General features: G+C 36.6%; 1 protein-coding gene and 1 pseudogene across 2 annotated transcripts in view; one reads left to right on the plus strand and one right to left on the minus strand.

Moving 5' to 3' along the window:
- The window catches only part of NKAIN3 (sodium/potassium transporting ATPase interacting 3), a 614,368-nt gene that overhangs the window by 194,155 nt on the left and 402,173 nt on the right, over window positions 1–18,040 (plus strand). The gene's annotated exons all lie outside the window — the stretch shown is intronic.
- On the minus strand, window positions 786–7,987 carry LOC119877725 (annotated as a pseudogene).

Genomic DNA, 18,040 nt, shown 5'->3' on the forward strand with positions numbered 1-18,040 from the left:
TTGGGATGTACACAATATCATTAACCTTCTTAGAGGTTTTTATTTTAGAAGTATTTCAAATTATTGTTTGACCTAATCTCCAAATTATCTCTTTATGAAAATTAATTGAGATATTTAATAGTGCAAAACATAATTGCATCTGAATATAAATGAATGCACATGTTTCCAATGAGTATCAGTTATCACAAATAGCAACAAGGATCTTAGAGCTATGTTAGAAAAATATATAGCTCAAATTTAACTCTGCAGTCTCACATGCTCTCAAGAGAACACATCTATTCCAAATCAGTGTCACAAACTACTAAAAACCAGGGGAGTAAGAGTGAGGATTGTGCAGAGTGGTAAACAGAGGGGCCAGGACACAGGCAATGAACAGAAATACAGCTCTCAAGGAAAGCAAAATCAGATTAGAGCTAAGTACAAGGAAAAGCTTATGGGTTTCAAAAAAACGACTTTTCTGCCAGTGCCATACGAGTCTTACAAAGAGAAGTGCGACAAGTTAACTGACTTAAAAAGGACAGAGGCTACACTTTCAGATCATTTCAACTACAAATGGTAACCCTTTCCTTTGTGGTTCAGCAGTGAAATTAGCGTAGTCCAGAAGCTCTATGTTGGATTTGCAAATACAGTTTATTTGACAGAAATTCCACATTATAAACATAAGGCACCTCCCATCCTCCCCTTCCACTTCCTTCCCTTTTCCCCTCCCCATCCCCGTCTGGCTGGGTGCAGACCACTACACAGAGAGTGAGCAGTGATGTGGCCCTGCTGCTTTGGAGGAAGATTCAAGAAGAAGGAAGAGGAAGAGGACAACATGAAGGAAATAGAGAACTGGGCTGGAGCCATCGAACTGGTCCCATGTGGGCCGGGGCTGGCCAGACTCTGGAAGCCTGTGCAACGGGTAGGTGTGTGCATGTGCCGGGAAGGCCAGACAGGGTATAGGCATGTGGGTTTGATGGTAAGGTTAGAAAGGGAACATTTGGAAGAGGGACTGGTTCGGGTCCACTTATTTGCAGCAAATTCCTGTCCAGTTCCTCCTATTGTAGTTCTCATTCTGCCAGGAGCTCATCCTGGTCAAACTCTTCTCCAAATCCTACAGGGTTTGAAATACTGTTGAAATCTCCTCTGCTTCGTGCCTGTTGGTCAGCCATGGCCTGCATTAACTCTTCATCTTGATCAGTGTCCATGTTGTCCTGGGCAACCTTCGTGGCCTTGGAGGAATAGCCCATATTCTAGAGCACCTCGGTGTCAGTATTGGCATTCTCCAGGGCCTCTCACTGAAATTCCATGGTTGCCCTCCATCTGCACCAGCTGCTGCTCCTACCTCTTATTGCACGTCAGTGCCCTAGGGGCTGCACACTTGTTCTTAGTGCTGTGTTTCTTGGCAGCGGTGATCAACTCCTCCTGGGTCTTTATCTCCAGGAGTTCCTGCTTCTTACTTAGCCCAAATAAATTCGTAAGTCCTGTGAATTCATAAGGCTTTATTGATAAAATAAAAATACATATGTAAATGCTTTCCTCACTTGTTCATACACTCAAAGCATTTTAGGAAATTACGTAGTGAACTCACCCTGTGTGTCTCTGTCTCTCTATCTCTGCCTCTCTCTTTCTCTTTCTCCATATACATATGCATATATGGAGCACTTACTTATTTATATATAAAATATATTATATATAATGTAATATGTAAATATGTAAGTTTCTCGATATCTGAATCAAACTTAATGCTAAAAAAAACTCATTTCTGTAACACAGATAGGATGACAATTTGACCATTGAGAAAGATGACTGAAGAAAACAGAACAGTTTTTAAAACTTAACTTGTAAATAAGTGACTGAGTTGTGCCGCGATCCAGCATCCATTCCTGCATACACTAAAATGAGATTATTTTTCTCAAAACTGGTGACAGTCTTTGAAGTTCAATTTAATAAATATAAAATTATCCAAGACTAACCAGCTCTAAAAATTTGAAGTGTAAAAACAAACAAAACCAAATTGTCATCTAAAATAAAATTCCATTAAACTGTCATTAAACTGTCTTTGCCTAAGTTACCCGATACTGTTTTGGAAAATCAAAGCTAGTGGGGATCATGTATCCACCCACTGCAGCCTATGTGCTAGAATTTTTTAAAGTTTACCTATGATGATTTCCATTTTGGAGATGAGAAGCTGGATCAGAGAGGTTCAATAAGTTATTCAAGGTCAGGGTCTCCTAAGTGGGGAGACATTGTTGGTTTGACCTCAGCACTCATAGTGTTTGCTCTACCTCATACTGTCTATGTAGAAAATGGGAAAAGTTCTTTTAAAAAAACCAAACGTTTAAAAAAAGTTTGTTCCAAAGTTTTAAGGCAGAATGGTATGCTGGAAAAAAAAAACAACAAAACACATTATCACGGGAATCAGAAGCACTTGTCTAACTTGAGTATTGCTGGATATTAGTAGAATCAATGACTTTACCTCACTGAATATTAGGACTTAGGAATGATAGTGTTTGTCCAGCCTCCTTAGGTTAATCTCACATAAGGAAGCATCAGATAAGAAAATATCCAATTATAGCATTTTCAAAATTATGGAGACTTCCAAAGGGAAGGAGCTAGTGGATCTTACTGCAAATAGAATTTACTACAACAGTTTTAAAAATTAATGTTTGTCAGTTATCTTCTTTACTATGACCTATTTCATTATAGAACAAAATATCTAGTAGTCACATCTGAGTTCTCAATGGCATTGGATCACGACCATCAATATATAGCGTTTAGGCTTCATGAAAAATCTTACTAATTTTTTTACTTTATGAAAGATACACAATTCTTCATCTGAAATGCTTAGGGTGAAATGTGTTTCAGAATTCAGAACTTTTTAGGTTTTGGAAATATGACACATGGACTATAAATTTTGTAAAAACCCAGTGAAGTCTGAGACAGAACTCCGTAATCAAACACATTAGTATTTCTGCAGAGTAATATGTCAGGATTCTCACAAGATGGATAAAGGCTGTAAATAGTTTCTTGCTAGGTCAGTTCAGGTTGTGCTGCCAAATGAAGGAGTGCTAAAATCATGAGAAACTTCATTTTCAATATTTCAGATATGTGGATAATGGATTAAAAGCCTATAATAATGTTTACTTTCAGATTTATAAAAACAATACCAGTATATTTTAGAAGTGTTAGAAAATGAAAAAAAAAAATGCAGAGGAGACCTGGCTGGCTCAGTAGGTAGAGCATGTGGCTCTTGATCTTAGGGTTGTGAATTTGAGCCCCATGTTAGGGGTAGAAATTATCTAAATTTAAAAAATATATAATTTAAAAAGAAAAATGCAGAAAATAATAAAGAAAAAGCCACTTAGAGTTGAGAGAAAGTCTGATGTCTATCCTTTTATACAATTGAGATTGTACAATACATATCATCCTATACTTCATTCTTTTAATATCATGAATATTCTTAAGGGTATTTTTAAAACAAACAGAAAAACCAAAGAAAAAGGACAGCAGAGCTAAGGGAGGCAGCTCTATGAGTCAATGAAAGAAGAGGTAGAAGGCGATTGTTATAACTCAGAGTTTTTTGTGAAGAGCCACTGAACTAGAGTCTAGATCGATTTTTAATGTTATAAGGGATATGATACAGTATGGATTTTTGTTAAGCACACAGAAAACCTTCAAACTCCATTTAACGCATCTTTCCAGCTTGCTTTCTTTCTTTGGTTCTGTTTCCAAGGAGAACATAGTCCCTAGTTTGAGCATACATTGTCTTATCAATGTCTGTTGAAGAAGCAAATGTTGTCTTAGGATTTTCAAGCTATGTGGTGTTTTTTCTTTGGTAGGGTTTATATTTGCTAACTCAAATGTTTACCATGAGAAAATGTCCACAATGTGATCTTTGGAAGGAACTCTGAATATTTATTTAAAGCACAACAGAAATCTCCAATGCTTTTCTTATCTGGGGTCAGACAGTTTCATTTATGTGAAAAACAACTGGTCTTTAGAAAACATGTTAAAAAGTTACGGAATCTACTATTCTGCATACTTTTCCAGGATTACACAACATTGAGTTTACAAATACTTTCTTGAGATTCTAAGTGAATGAAACAAGCCTAAGTTTAGAAGCCAGGCATACTCTATCTATAGTCTATTAAATGCGTCTGACTGCTGGAAATACCTGCTGTATTTCTCTCTATATCTGTATTTGACTGGAAGCATTAACAAATGGGGAAGGCATAAAATATTTAGAACCCATGAAGCACTCAGGACTGTCAAAATGATCTATTTCACATACATGACTGTATGCAGGGCTTTTAGGTAAGATTTGTCCATTTATGTCAAATATAGCCACAGTTGCTGTTTTCTTTGATTTCATTGAGTTCTATCGTAAAGCTAACAATAAACTTTGAAATGCCCTTAAGTTCTTTTTTCCCCTTTCTTTTCCAGCCTTTGGGTCATGTGTACATGATTGAGAGAGCTAGAACTAAGTCTTCAGAATGAGTGAGTTTTAAGTACTAAGACACTGAGTGGTAGTTTATAGTTTAGAAAGAGAACATTTCCCAAACGTCCCCTACCTACTCCCTTTACTTCTTGATGAGTTTATGCCTTATTGAATTGTCAGAAAAACTTGTCTTTATTGAAATTTAATAAGCCATATTAAAACATTACATGACACACCACAAGGAAAGCCACCACATGTGGTCCTTCCTTACTGGGTTTGTGATCTGTCAGTAGTGGATATAAATGGCTTTGACTGAAGTGAATCTTAGTGAGAAGATAAATTTTTATCCACAGTATCTCAAACCAGAGCCTCAGGGAAAAGCAAAATGATACATTTTTAATTTCATTTTTTAAAAATTAAATTTATTTTTCATGAGAAACACAGGGAAACAGGCAGAGACATAGGCAGAGGGAGAAGCAGGCTTCCTGCAGGGAGCCCGATGTAGAACTTGATCCCAGGACCCCGGGATCACAACACAAGCCAAAGGCAGATGCTCAACCACTGAGCCACCCAGGTGCCCTGATATATTTTTAATTTCAAAACTCTTTGTATTGAAGTTAGTAGTGAGTTTTCATTCCTGTTTATTTTTCCCTGTACCTTGGAGTGGGGCAGTATTTATGTTGTGCCTTTGGCGACTGATGTGCTATTCCATCTTTATTTCAGTCATTTCTTGCCCTCCACCTTGCCATCTCTTGTTACTTCATGCAGAATGTTGTAATCTTCCAAATCAAAAACTGAGGCTAAAAACTTACTTTAATGTATCAATTTGTACTTTAAAAATTCTACTAAATCACTGTCTTCAGAAATCAGATAACCAAGTTTTAGTTTTAGTATCTAATTTATTATTAGATAATAAGTTTTAGCGTTACTAATGATAGCATTGCAATCTTTAGTCTGAACAAAGATTGTTTTTGCTGCTCTTATGGTGAGGGAACTAATGAAAGTTCTAGCTTGCCTTCACTGTTAGCTAGAACCTTATTTAAGGACTTATGTAAGAACACAAGAAAGAAAAATCATCTGAATGATGTTTGAGGGGAATGATGTTTGAATTAAACTGAATCCTAATCTTCAACATCCAAAGCAAATAAGTGGCTACTTATTTTTAGTATGGTCTTAACATCTACATTGTCTTAGAAGTATTCAGTAATGTGAACCAGGGATGATACTTGGTGTCAGAGCACAGGTAAGGTGGGAGAGTAGGACAAGTACAAAAAGTATTGCTTTCTCAGACCCAGAAGAATTACAAGAACAAGTGCTGGGATCCTGCCCCAGTTATATCTTAAACATCTTCAATATTATACAACAGGCCAATAGTTGCCTTAGGTCTGCTTCCCCAAAGCAAATGACACTTAATCAACACAGTGATAATAATTATAATACACCCATGGATGTGTGTGTGGGGGTGCGGGGAGGGGGTCTTACTATGCCCATTAAGCACTTTAAATGGCTTGCATTAAACATTTTAAATAATGACTCATTTCACCTTTAAAACAACCCAACAAGGGGATGATGTTATTACCACACCTTACCAAAGAAGAACTGAGGCTCAGAAAGGTTGAGTTAGCTTGTCTAGGTCACACAGCAAGTGAACTCTAGAGCCAAGAGGTGGAACCCAGGCAGTGTGGCTCTAGAGTCTTGACTACTAATCTCTACCATGTTCTCTTTTCATATATCTACAACATAGCTCGGGATCAGAAATTAGAACTTTGAATCCCTGCAGAAGAAATTTTGATCCAATTATTAAATAACTTAAGCTACTTGGAAGAATCATATTATTTCATTGTCGCTACAACCTTGTATAATAATAAGGTAGAGATAACTAATTTAGTTTATTTAAATTAATTTAGATTACATTTGTCTGGAAATGAGGCAGCTGTCATCCATGGCTCTATTACAGTAATTTTAAAGCAGCGTATACCCATCATAAAGTACAATTAACTAAAATCAAGTGCTCACCATTGGATCTACTCACCCACTCTTCTTCCTTGAAAACAGTTCCAGATGCTGAAAAGTCTGTTTGGGTTAAAAAAAATCCAACGACTATTCTAACATGGATATCAAAGAGAGCAATGTGTTAAACCTCAGAGAATTCCCCAAATCAATTTGTAACTATTTAGATGGTTATCCAAAGCATGCATAATATATGATTATAGATTTATAGATTATCTAGATAGATAGACAATTTATGTAGAAATTAGGCTCCAATCCTCAGAAGTACATGTTTTTTTATGAGACTTTTTGGAAGACAAGCAAACCAGAATTTGCAATACATTTTCTAAATGACACATACGGGGCAGCCCTGGTGGCGCAGCAGTTTAGCGCCACCTGAGGCCCGGGGTGAGATCCTGGAGACCCGGGATCGAGTCCCACATCGGGCTCCTTGCATGGAGCCTGCTTCTCCCTTTGCCTGTGTCTCTGTCTCTGTCTCTCTCTCTGTGTCTCTCATGAATAAATAAATAAAATCTTTAAAAAAATAACACATACATTGCTACTACCTAAAGGAAATAAATATTTCTAAACAGTATTTGAAAAGTACATTGGGTACTGTGTATTTTCCTCACCAATCTCATCCTGAGCGCATTATTTATAAACACACTCACATTCTCATCTGCATTTCAAGATCCAGAATAACATTAGCAATTCCCTTTTTCTCCAAAGTGGTAGGTATTAGATATTTCAACTGACCTTTGGCCAGTTAGGTTACTACTCATATCTGATAATTTACAAAGAAAGGTAAAAACACTTAAGGGTAGGCAAAAAGTAAAGTAGAAGTTATTGAGTTTGCAAAACAAGAGTTCAAATAAATGTCATAGTGATGCAGGATAAAATCCCAACATCTATGACATCTGCTATTTTTCTGCATTGATTATTACTCTCAGAATATTCTGAGCAGCAGTTAACTTAGCTAGCTGTACAACTCATCCAGAACATGCAAAGGGGTAATAAACACCATGTGAGTAATCTGTTTCTAGACTCATGCTGTTTCATAGATATTTGATTGAAAAGATCTATGCTAAAATCTGCCATAAAAACATTTTATAGAATTATAAGAACTGATTGTTTCAAAAGTGGCAACAGATTACTTAACATCATTTGTAGTCAAGTTTCTTGAAACTTTTAAAATTTTGTTATTTCTTTAATCTTTTAGTTGTTTTTAATTACCGAAGGATTTCTTTTCTATACATTATGGAGATGGTGATAGGAAATTAATCTAAGCTTAATTAAGCAGTATTAAGATTCATAGGACGTTAAAGCCAGAAACAACCTACAAAGCTTCAGAATTGACATCTTGACATGCTAGACAAAATATCCAAGGCCAAGAAAACCAAAAAAAACAAAATTGAAGTGCATGAAGATTATGCAGTTGCTTTAGTAGAACACTACCTGTTAATCAGCAAACTACTTTTTGCTTACCTATTTATTTTGTAGGATACCTTGATTAACAGTTGACAACATCTGAAGACACAACATGATCTGCTCATTACAGTAATGCAACTCATTCACCATACTCAGGATAATACAGCACAAACTACTCATAAGGGGAGATATATGTCCAGGCAGGATGGCATTTGGAGGAAATTATGGGTGATGTCTGTAGGGAATATGATTACACATTCAGTAATCTTTATATTGATATAAAATTGCTAGCTCGTTAGCAGAAAATAGTTTAATTTACGGATTTCCTTTTTGCTGTTCTTCTTTATTTTTAACATATGGAGAATCTTAAGAAATGGAAGGGGATCAAACCCCTTTCTACCTACGTGAGGACCCTGCTCTTGATATGCACATTGGTCATCTGAACAGAGCACTAACTAATTGAACCAGGTGGCTTCCTTTGGAAGTTTTCCTTAAGATAGTTTATACTTTTACCTGGAGAAGCATGGTATAATTATAGAAGTCAGCAGTTGCTGTGAACTATATGCCAAAATGTTGATTTACCTCAGCCTTAATATGACTGTTTTCTATTCTGATATGTGATTTCTGAGTTATTTCAATCTTAGCCAAATTAAAAGAATCGTAAATTGGATCAAGGTGATAAATCATCCTAATGTACCTTGCCTTCATTAAAACAATTCTTGGAGTTTTACATACAGATTTAGGCTTTCCTTTTTTTTATTTTAAGATTTTATATATTTATTTATTTGAGAGAAAGAGTGCAAGTGAGAGCCAGAGAGGATGAGCTAGGGGGAGGGGCAGAGAGAGAGGGAGAAGCAGATTCCCCACCCAGCAGGGAGCCCCATGCAGGGCTCAATCCCTGAGCCCCAGGATTGTGACCTGAGCTGAAGGCAGATGCTCAACCTACTGAGCCACCAAGGCACCCCACAAAGAACTACTTTTTAAGAATTGAATAGTGACTGTGACCTTCTGCTTTGTAACACACATTTCTAATTATCTATGTTAAAGCATTTACCTTTCTTAGTAGACTTTAAGCTCCATGCGTGCAAGTACTATGTTGTTCATCCATCAGTATATCCTCAATACCTGGCATGTGGTGGTGCTCAATAAATGTATATTAAATGAATAAAGACAGCAACTAAAATCATGAAAGTTGAGGAAACCATGCATATGGGAAGTGTTTGAATTGGGACTATTTTTTGCTTGTTTTTTAAATTTAAATTCAATTAATTAACATATAGTGTATTATAGTTCCAGAGGTAGAGTTCAGTGATTCATCAGTTGCATATAACACCCAACACTCATGACATCCCATGCCCTTCTTAATGCCCATCACCTAGTTACCCTATCCCTCCAGCAACCCTCAGTTTGCTTCCTATAGTTAAGAGTCTCTTATGGTTTGTCTTCCTCTCTAATTCCATCTTATTTTATTTTTCCCTCCCTTCCCCTATGGTCCTCTGTTTTGTTTCTTAAATACCACATATGAGTGAGATCATATGCTATTTGTCTTTCTTTGATTGACTTATCTCGCTTAGCATAATACCCTCTAGTTCCATCCATGTCATTGCAAATGGTAAGATTTCATTTTTTGATGGCTGAGTGATATTCTATTTATTTATGTACCACGTCTTATCTACTCATCTGTCCATGGATATCTGGCCTCTTTCCATATTTGGCTATGATGGACATTGCTATAAATATTGGGGTGCAGGTGCCCTTCTAATCACTATGTTTGTATCCTTTGGGTAAATACCTAGTAGTGCAATTGCTGGGTCATAGAGTAGCTCTATTTTTAATTTTTTGAGGAAACTTCATACTGTTTTCCAGGGTGGCTGTACCAGCTTGCATTTCCACCAGCAGTGTGAGAGGGTTCCCCTTTCTCTGCATCCTCCCCAACATTTGTTGCTTCCTGACTTGTTATTTTTAGCCATTCTGACTGCTATGAGGTAGTATCCCATTGTGGTTTTGATTTGTATTTCCCTAATAGCAAGTGATGTTGAGCATTTTTTCATGTGTCTATTGGCCATTTTTATGTCTTCTTTGGAGAAATGTCTATTCATGTCTACTGCCCATTTCTTGACTGGATTTTCTGTTTTCTGGGTATTGAGTTTAATAAGTTCTTTATAGATCTTGGATACTAGCCCTTTATCTGATAAGACATTTGCAAATATCTTCTCCCATTCTGTAGGCTGTCTTTTGGTTTTGTTGACTGTTTCCTTTGCTGTGCAAAAGCTTTTTATCTTGTGAAGTCCCAATAGTTCATTTTTGCTTTTGTTTCCCTTGCCTTTGGAGATGTGTCTAGCAAGAAGTTGCTGTGGCCGAGGTCGAAGAGGTTGCTGCCTGTGTTCTCCTCTAGGATTCTGATGAATTCCTGTCTCACAGTTAGATCTTTCATCCATTTTGAGTTAATTTTTGTGTATGGTGTAAGAAAATGGCTCCGTTTCATTTTTCTACAAGTGGCTGTCCAGTTTTCCCAACACAATTTGTTGAAGACACTGTCTTTTTTCCCATTGGATATTCTTTCCTGCTTTGTCAGGACTGGGATTGTTTACGGAGATAGGACAAAGTTAGAGATAAAAAGTCATTTTCAAATATTTGGAAGGTCTTTAATGGAATGTGTATATATATATATATATATATATATATATTTAATTTTATGTTACTCAGGATGACATGGAGTTCTGGTACTACTTATAAATGTTTTGGCTTAGGAAGACTCAAAGTAGAATATTCACATATGAACAGATAGAGCTACCTTGCAAAGTAATAAGTTCTCTGACACTAGTATTGTTCAGAGATGATATAATCGACTTGCAGCGATGGGTGATATAACAGATTCTTTCATCTGGTGGGGGTAGACATGCTGACTTCTAAATCCTCTGCAACTATGATCATGTGGACTTTTTTGGTGGTTCTTGTGATTCTTTTTTAATTTCAGCTTTATTGAGATATATGATTGTGTGGCATTAATGTAATTGAACACACAATGATTTCCACTTGTGGTTTCTAACTCTTATTTTTCTTCTTTTCAAAACACTTCCTAATTTCATTTAAAAATCCATTTTCCCATTTTTCTAGCTGTGAGTTCTTTTTTCTAGGTTGATAATGATTGATAAAAAATATTGAGTAAGTCATCATTTAAGCACAGTTTACCATTGATTCAAATTTACACAAATAGTTCTTACTATACTTAATTAGGCATGTGTGGATGTAATCAGAAACAATTTGAGTCTGTCATATATCATAAATTACTTTTTCTTACCATGACCATTAGCACCTGCTTATACTCAATTAATTTTTGGTGGGAGGAAGGCTTTATTCAAGCATTTTCCAAGTGGATAAAATAGGCATGTAGCCAAATTAGCTAAGCCACTACACTGTAATAGGCTAACTATTGATCACCTACAGATTTTCTGTCTCTTTTGTTTAGATCGTGTCTACAGGTAGATCATGTAGATTCCCTCTACAGAGGGGAATGGTTAATGTATTAGTCTAGTTTTATCTGATCTTCAAATCCTCTAATTTTACATGAAACAAAAATAACAGCACTACAATAGACAACTCAAAGCATATCATCATCTTCCTGAGTATCTGCAAGTCTGACTATGTCACAATTAAACACTTTGTGTTATTCAGTTGCTTAGTTGAGGCTGCTGCTTCTGAAATTCAGCCGTTTGACTAGGTTGTTTACTCCTCATGCTATCTCAACAAAAACTTACCTGCCAAACCTACAGAGTAAGAAAAATTATAGAAAGGATGTGTGTATAAATGAACATGTTAAATGGATTAATGTTAATAAAAAAGGGGTGAGGCTTTTAAAAATACAAACATGTCAAAACATATCTGTCCATGGAAAGGAGACTGGAGAGTGATGTGTGGTTGGATTTGGAAGTTATTGACCAAACTTGAAGGTGAATAATGACTGTTGATAATTTAGCTCCAGATCCTGAATCAGCTGTCACTATGAAGGACAAGAAGAAAGCATGTCCTGCTGGTCATCTTGATTTGGAAAAGCAGCTGAGACAGATGGTTTTCCAAGTCTTTGCCTTTGTACAACAACATGCATTTGTCAGATGGAAGGTCTTTCTGATGATTCTAAAACATTGTCCATCCATTTGACAGCTAGCTTCTTCCCAGGCTGGAGGTACTCCATATGCCAGCTTTACAAACCTTGGTTCATAACATTTTCTTTTCATAGAATGACCTTTTCTCATATTACAGGGTACTCAAAACATTCTAGTCAGCCCCGCAATCTAAAAGCTGCTTCTTGCAGACTCGTGTATTCTCAAAATTTCCACTGCATTTTGTAGGCTCAACTCATGCAGCATTTCATGTATTTGGTCTTTTATGAAATCTTGCTTGCTCTTCCTTTCTGTCTGTCTCCTTTTACATTTCAAGCTCCTTAAACAGGCCTGGCATTTCTTTCAGTTTGTTATTTCTACTCAGAGCTAATAAATATTTCTACATAGGTAGAAACAACAAAATATGTGATGAAAGGAAGCTTGGTCCATTAAAACTGAGTTTAATAGAATCCAGCAAATTTTCAATCTATTTTAGGCACAGTACAAGGCTTATTAGCAACTAGCGTTGATGTTATCTTGGAAAATGTTGAAAAACAGTGTAATTCATCTTGCAACTTTGCAGAAATACAAAATCCCTATTATGTTCAACATTATAATATTGTAACTCGGTTTTAAAGTTCTTTTAAAGTTCTGTCATAAAAGTTAGCAGACATTCCTAAAATGCACCGAGGGTCTGTTGAATGCAGATTTGTTATTAAAACTAGCCCTTGGACTAAATTTTGTGTATTTAAAAACTGTATCATAACATGGAAAACCATATTAACTCATGGCAATTTGCTCATTTTCTTTGCCCCTAAAGCTGAATCTTTGTCCCTAAGTGCTTTCCTTCCCCACCCCCCTCAGGTAAGTAGCCGATGAACCAAAAGTCTCAGAGAGAGTCTATTGGCTTCCGGGGGCTATGGGACCTGGGGAGCAGAGCAAGTCCCCATAGTACCACACTCTTCCAAACCCACCAGCTTGCACTCAGGACCACCCCCCAGGTCCTGACCACCAAACTTCATACCACACAGGGCCAGCCTTCCCTGTGCCTGTGTGAATTTGTAGATGTATATCTCCAAATCCAGGACAAAAAGTAAGATATTAACAATGAGAAACTGAGTGAGGGATATAAAGGAACTGTCTATACTATCTTTACAACCCTCCTGTACATTTTCAGTTATTTCAAAATTAAGTTTATTGAAAAATAAATGAATGAAAAGTGCAGAGTTTAGAAGGTATCCTCATATTAAAACTCAGAAAACTGGTGCATCCCTCAATTTTTCTTAGATCATGAAGTCAGAAGAATTACTCTTGATAATAGCATATTTTATCAAATAATTGTTCATCTACCATTTCTCTAGGTATAAATATACATGTATGTGTGTGTTTGAATTAACATAGAAGCAAGTTAAAAAGAGGACAATTAATTTTGATTCATAAAATAACATTTTAAAAAATGGTCAATATGTGGGCCTTTGTCTTGTTTTTGTTTGGCAACATTTTAATGCCTGTTAGAAGTGTAATGCTGAAGAGTATGTCTTAAGTGCTAGCTAAAATATTCCATTTGAAGATGTTCACAGATATATCTTTATGATATTCTAAATCTTCTAATATAAGAAAAGTCCCCCCATGATGGGTCAAGAGGATCTATCTTCAGGTATAACCATTTTTGGAAAGCAAAATTGTTATTATCAAATAAATTTTCCAATTATTCCTTGCTGACACTAAAAAGTGTCAGAGGTGGGAATCTTTCTTGATATCAATGATATTTCACATGCCTAAATATATAAATGTAGTTATTTATACCGTGATACAGAGATATACTGTGAATGATCTATCACTAAGCTATTTAACAGTGCTACTTACAATTTGTTTGCAAAAACACCTGGCACTGTAATTCATACATGAACATGGAATGTATATTTCAGCATACTGGGCTTAGCATGCAGGAATTTGTGTCTTCTATGCAGTTTCCTAAGTGGCTTTCTGCCTATTTGGAGAACATTTTAAAGATTGGTACAATATAGTATTTTCAACTATGAAATGGGAAAGTATCAATTTACAGCTTTCTTTTTTTTTAGAATATTCAACCCAAACATTTTTATAGACTAAATGGTTCACTTAAGTCAATAGTATCCAGAATTCTAACTTTACAACCTCTTCCTTAAATTGCCATTATCATATGCATTGCAAGTAATATACCATCATCAGATTTATACCCTAATTGTAAGTTGCAAATGTATAATTACTAGAATTTAACCTCTCCAAATTGATGTAATTCAACCTAATTATCCTGGCTACATAAATGCATACTAATCAGCAAGAAAATACTTAAATAAAACAAGAATGCTAACACAACAACTCCAGAATAAACAAACTTTTGAAGAAGGAAAAAAATCAGGAACTAATTATATCTCCAACAATAAATCATAAATGCATACTATTTTAAAGTCTTTTTCTAAGAAAGAACGAAAGAAACGTCTTTTTCCTGTTCATTTAGACTTAGATGTGGCCAGAATTGTTTCAGTATGTGTTTTGAACTCTATCTACATTGAAAGTCATTCCTCTATTCATGTCTCTATCAATAAGCCATCTGATCTTATTTATTTAGTAGACTTTTATTCTGAGCTTGTTAGAACTGGACAGTGTAGAGATATCAAAGAAACAAATAGTCCCTATCCCAAATCTAGTTAGGTTACTTGCTTAAATAAACTAACTCAAAGAAAAAAGATACCATCATTTTAAAAGGTTAATGAAATCATGCATTTGGGTCACCTGGATGGCTCAGTCTGTTAAGCATCTACCTTCAGTTTAGGTCATGATCTCAGCTTAGGTCATGATCTCACGGTCCTGGGATCTAGCCCCACATCAGGCTCCCTGCTTAGCAGGTATTCTGCTTCTCCCTCTGCCTCTGCCTTTCCCCCTTACTCATGCTTTCTTTCTCCCTCTAAAATAAATAAAATCTTTTTAAAGATTTTAAATGAGTTGAATTGCTCTATCCAGTCATGTCATTAAAAATAAACAAATAAAATCATGCATTCGTCTGCTTACTCCCTCAATGACTCCGCATGGGGCTTGAATTCAAATCCAACTTTTAACCATAGCCTTTAAGACCCTCTGTGACCTAGCTCTGACCTCTCCCTTCTGTTATCTTTTTGCTATCCAACTCTACTGTGCAGCTGCCATAGGAGATACATTTTGATGTAAACAGTGCCTCAGGGCCTTTGCACTTGCTCTTGTTACTTCTGTCTGGAAAGCTGGCTCTTCCCTTATTCACCCCCCAAACCTCCGTAAGACAGAAATTCTGGGCAGTGCTTTATTCACATTAATTTCATGTATATCTTAGAAATTGTATCAAAACCAAAAGATCATATATGTCCCCAGGAAATAAAATATTAGAGGATTCCTAACCAAGGATTTTGTAGTAAAGAAATCATAGGCATCGTCAGCAACCTTATGAGAACAAAGTTACAAACATTCTAAATTCCTGTAACCAGTTTAATGATCTTGAAACACCTTGTAAATCGGTGCTTCTTTTTGAACAGTGGGTGTAATAAGTACTTGTAAATACTTGACAAAAAAGTATAATTGTCTTTGTCATAAATTTACCTGAAGTTAATATGGAAGCATATAAACCAATAAAGCATGAGCCATTTCATTATTATTTTTACTGTTGAGAATTTACAAGGCTGAGGGAAGCTGATCTGGATGGTCCAGATCTCTCTTAAAAGCTACTGAAGTAGGTTGTGTTTATGTCTTCTTTGTCTTTCTGTGACTTTCTTTACATCAAGGAGAGTCACTGTGATGCTCAAATATTATGTTTCTTCCATTGAAAAAGTTTTTATTTTTGAGCTTATTCGACATTTCCCCCCCTTTTTTTAAACATGGCTGGGGTCTTAATTCTGTGAACAGCTAGTCATGTGATGTCAAGAAAGATCATTTGAAAAATTAATATATTTAGTATTTGATATTTCGTCTGGATGTATTTTGTATAACTGCTAATTGAATAGAAATGAGATTCATAAAAAGAGTAAGGGAATACATTGACCAGAAGTACAATAGCTGGGTCTGAGGTTTTTGTTTTCTGTTTCTTTAAAGATTTAATTTATTTATCTGAGAGAGTGAGAGCAGGCACAAGCAGGTGGAGGGGTAGAGGAAGAGGGAGAAGCAGACTCCAAAGAGCCCAACTCAGGCCTTGATCCCAGGACCCTGGGACCATGACCTGAACCAAAGGCAGACACATAACTGACTAAGCCACCCAGGAGCCCCTGATTCTACGATTTTAAGAGAACAGTGGTTTGGTCTCATTAGATCTCAGTTTTCTCATTTAAATACTAAAGAATTAATCTAAATCAGGGAAAGCAAGTAGGTCCTCTCTTTGTGCTAAATGAAATTGAGAGGCTGCTGCATTGTATTAAGAAGTGTCTTGAGGCCATATATGCTCTCATTGGGGAAGAATAGACATTGCTCCTTGAGGTTGGCCAGGAACAGAATTCTGAAATGGTGCAGTTGTGGCCTATATTGGCAATTCCTAGACAGGATGACAGTTTTCAGTGATTCTTTTTAAGTTTCTTCGCTGTGTTTGCACAATTTTTTACCCTATGGTGAAAACTGCCCACAGTCAAAACTAATCTAAAAACACTATTTATCCACATTGTTTTCTATTTTGGTGTGCTTCAATTTCAACAAATTTATAATAAATATATGGCCACTACTCCCCTTTTCTTATGTCCTTAAAACTTCTTAGTTCTGCTTAATGTCCCATCTGTGCCTCTGGATAAGGCTTCCTATAGTAATTTCTACCACCAGAATGAATTGTCAACTCCTCACTTGTTTTCCTCTGTCTTTGCCAGCTTCTCAAGATTGGATCAACTAATTCTGGTAAAGCAACCCAAATACCAACACCTAGTTGGGATTTGTTGGATTTCTGCATTCCTCCCAAAAATCAAACTTAATCTCATCCAACCCAGTGTTGTGTTACTTTTCCTCAAACCCTGAAGGCCTAGAACTTCATCCTTTTCCCAACTTCTGTGTTGACCTGGATCATAAATTTAGGCTGTTTTCTTTTTTCTTTTTTTTAAGATTTCATTTATTTATTCATGAGACACACACAGAGAGAGAGAGAGAGAGAGAGAGAGAGAGAGAGGCAGAGACACAGGCAGAGGAAGAAGCAGGCTCCATGCAGAGAGCCCGATGTGGGACTCCATCCTGGGTCTCCAGGATCAGGCCCTGGACTGAAGGTGGCGCTAAACCACTGAGCCACCTGGGCTGCCCTCTTTTTTTTTTTTTTTTTTTTTTTTTTTTTTAAGATTTTATTTATTCATGAGAGACACAGAGAGAGAGGCAGAGACAAAGGCAGAGGGAGAAGAAGCAGGCTCCATGCAGGGAGACCGATGTGGGACTCGATCCTGTGTCTTCAGGATCACAGTCTGGGCCAAAGGCAAGTGCCAAACTGGTGAGCTACTCAGGCATCCCCTGTTTTCTAAAATATGCTGGTGACTCCACCTGAGACTTCACATCCCTGAGACTGGAATCCTACCCTAAACCAGTACCAAAGGCTGGAGCTTGGATCATGCTTTTATTTTTCATCAACCTTCATTTCTTAGGGATGGATTCTAATCTTGAATAATAATGATCATAATGGAAATCATGTTTTTAGCAGCACTATGTAAGCAACACCTGGATTATCTCGTCCTTAAAAGTCACACAGCAGGTGAATAATGGAGTTGGATATGAATCAAATGGCCTGAATCCAGACTGGTGCTCTGAAATCCTGCTTTATGCTCCTCTAGAATTACTGACTTACTGCTCCTGGTGGATTGGTCACAGGTGAGGGGTGGGTACACAGAGAAGACCTGCCTTCTCAGGACTGGTACTCAATAAAACCTCTCCACTGGGACCCTTCCCCTCATATCCCTTTAAGTATTTTTATGACTCTATTATTAAATAAATGTGTTTGTGGAGTTTTGTTTGATACTGGGGACATACAACAAACAAATGAGGCACAATTCTTTCCGTCCTTCTAAGTATGTGGCAGAGGAAAGAAACCTTAATCATGTAATCTTACAGAAGAATGCATACATAGGGTCGTGGTAAGTTCGCT

This window comes from Canis lupus, chromosome 29 (assembly GCF_011100685.1).
Source record: "Canis lupus familiaris isolate Mischka breed German Shepherd chromosome 29, alternate assembly UU_Cfam_GSD_1.0, whole genome shotgun sequence".
NCBI lineage: Eukaryota > Metazoa > Chordata > Mammalia > Carnivora > Canidae > Canis > Canis lupus.